This window comes from Orycteropus afer, unplaced genomic scaffold (assembly GCF_000298275.1).
Source record: "Orycteropus afer afer isolate SDZICR_OR568_19922 unplaced genomic scaffold, OryAfe1.0 scaffold00034, whole genome shotgun sequence".
In the NCBI taxonomy this organism is placed as follows: Eukaryota; Metazoa; Chordata; class Mammalia; order Tubulidentata; family Orycteropodidae; genus Orycteropus; species Orycteropus afer.
Genome location: NW_006921621.1, coordinates 6,662,257 through 6,664,799, shown reverse-complemented (window position 1 = coordinate 6,664,799; position 2,543 = coordinate 6,662,257).

Genomic DNA, 2,543 nt, shown 5'->3' with positions numbered 1-2,543 from the left:
TAGCTGACACAACTCAAAAGCATTAACTCTTCTTTGGTCTTCCTTATTCATTGTCCAGCTCTCACGTGCATATGAGGTGATTGAAAATACCATGGCTTGTGTCAAGCACACCTTAGTCTTCAAGGAGACATCTTTGCTCTTCAGCACTTTAAAGAGGTCTTTTGCAGCAGATTTGCCCAATGCAATATGTCATCTGATGTCCTGACTGTTGCTCCCATTGGTGTTGATTGTAGAATCAAGTAATATGAAGTCTTTGACAACTTCAATCTTTTCTCCATTTATCATGATGCTGCTTATTGGTCAAGTTGTAAAGATGTGTGTTTTCTTTATATTGAGGTGTAATCTATATGGCAGACTGTAGTCTTCAATCTTCATCAGTAAGTGCTTCAAGTCATCCTCACTTTCAGCAAGCAAAGTGGTGTCATTTGCATATCACAGGTTGTTAATGAGTCTTCCTCCAATCCTGATGCAATGTTCTTGTTCATATAGTCCAGCTTCTCAGATTATTTTTTCAGCATACACATTGAATAAGTATGGTGAAAGAATAAAATCTTGATGCACTCTCTTCCTCATTTTAAATCATGTTTTAATTTTTTTTAACCCCCTTATTCTGTTTGAACAACAGCCTCCTGGTCTATGTACAGGTTCCTCATGAGCACAATTAAGTGCTCTGAAGTTCACATTCTCAATGTTATCCACAATTTGTTATGATCCACATAATCCAATGCTTTTGTATAGTCACTAAAACACAAGTAAACATCTTTCTGGTATTCTTTGCTTTCAAGGAAGATTCATCTGACATCAGAAATGATATCCCTCATTCCAAGTCCTATTCTGAATCCAGCTTGCATTTCTGGAAGCTCTCTGTCAATATACTGCTGCAACCGTTTTTGAATTATCTTCAGCAAGATTTTACTTGTGTGTGATATTAATGGTATTGATAGATAATTTCCACATTCTTTGGGATCACCTTTCTTTGGATTAGGTATAAATATGAATCTTTTCTAGTCATCTGGACAGGTAGCTGTCTTCCAAATCTCTTGGCACAGCCATCAGTTTGTTGAAATATCTGAATGGGTATTCCGTCAATTCCTGGAGCCTTATTCTTCAACAATTCCTTCAGTGCAGCTTCAACTTCTTCCTTCAATACAATTTCTTCTTCATCATATGCCAACTCCTGAAATGGATGAATATTGACCAGTTCTTTTTGGTACAGTGACTCTGTGTATTCCTTCCATCTTCTTTTGATGATTCTTGAATCATTCAATATATTGCCCATAAAATCTTTCAATATTGCAACTTGAGGTTTGAATTTTTTCTTCAGTTCTTTCAGCTTGAGAAATGCTTAACATTTTATTTCCTTTTGTATTTCTAACTCCAGGTCTTTGCTCATTTAATTATAATAATTAACTTTGCCTTCTCGAGCTACTCTTTGAAATCTTCTATTCAGCTCTTTTATCTTGTCATTTCTTCCATTTGCTTTATCTACTCCCTGCCCAAAGACAAATTTCAGGGTCTCTTCTGACATCAGTTTTGTTCTTTTCTTCCTTTCCTGGTGTTTCAATGCCCTTTTGCTTTCTTCATGGATGATGTTCTTGATGTCATCCCACAATTCCTTTGGTTTTTGGTCATGGATGTTCAATGCATCAAATCTATTGTTTAGATGGTCTCTAAATTCAGGAGGATATAATCAAGGTCATATTTTAGTTGTCATGGACTTCTTTTAATTGTCTTAAGTTTCAACTTGAACTTTTATATGAGCAATTTATGGTCTGTTCCATAGTCAGCTCCTGGCCTTGTTTTGGCTGAAGATTTTGAGCTTCCCTATTGCCTCTTGCCACAGATGTAGTCAATCTGATTTCCGTGTACTCCATCTGGCAAAGTTCACATGTATAGCAAACATTTGTGTTGTTGAGAAAAGGTATTTGCAAAAAATAAGTCATTGGTCTTGCAAAATTCTATCACGTGATTCCCAGCATTATTTCTATCACCAAATTCATATTTTCCAACTACCAGTCATTCTTCATTTCCAAATTTTGCATTCCAATCACCAATGATAATCCACACATCTTGAATGTATATTCAATCAATTTCAGACTGTAGCAGTTGGTAAAAATCTTCAATTTCCTCATCTTTGGTTTTGATGATTGGTGTGTAAATTTCAGTAATAGTAGTATTAACTGGTCTTCCTTGTAGGTGTATGGATATTATTCTACCACTGACAATACTTTAAGATAGATTTTGAAACATTCTTTGTGATGATGAATGTCAAGCTATTCCTCTTCAATTTGCCATTTCTGGAATGAATGGGTAGGAGTATGCAAATGGGAGGTTCTTATATCCCACTACTGGGATTAGATATCTTGCTAATAATGTAAATAAGGGGCATAGCACACTTGTGGGTGTGAGGTCACAAAAATAAGATATAAGGAAACCTAACAAGGAGATTCTGAGATATGCAGACGATACAACTTTGCTTGCTGAAAGTGAGGATGACTTAAGGCACCTACTGATGAAGGTTGAAGAATACAGTCTGCAGTATG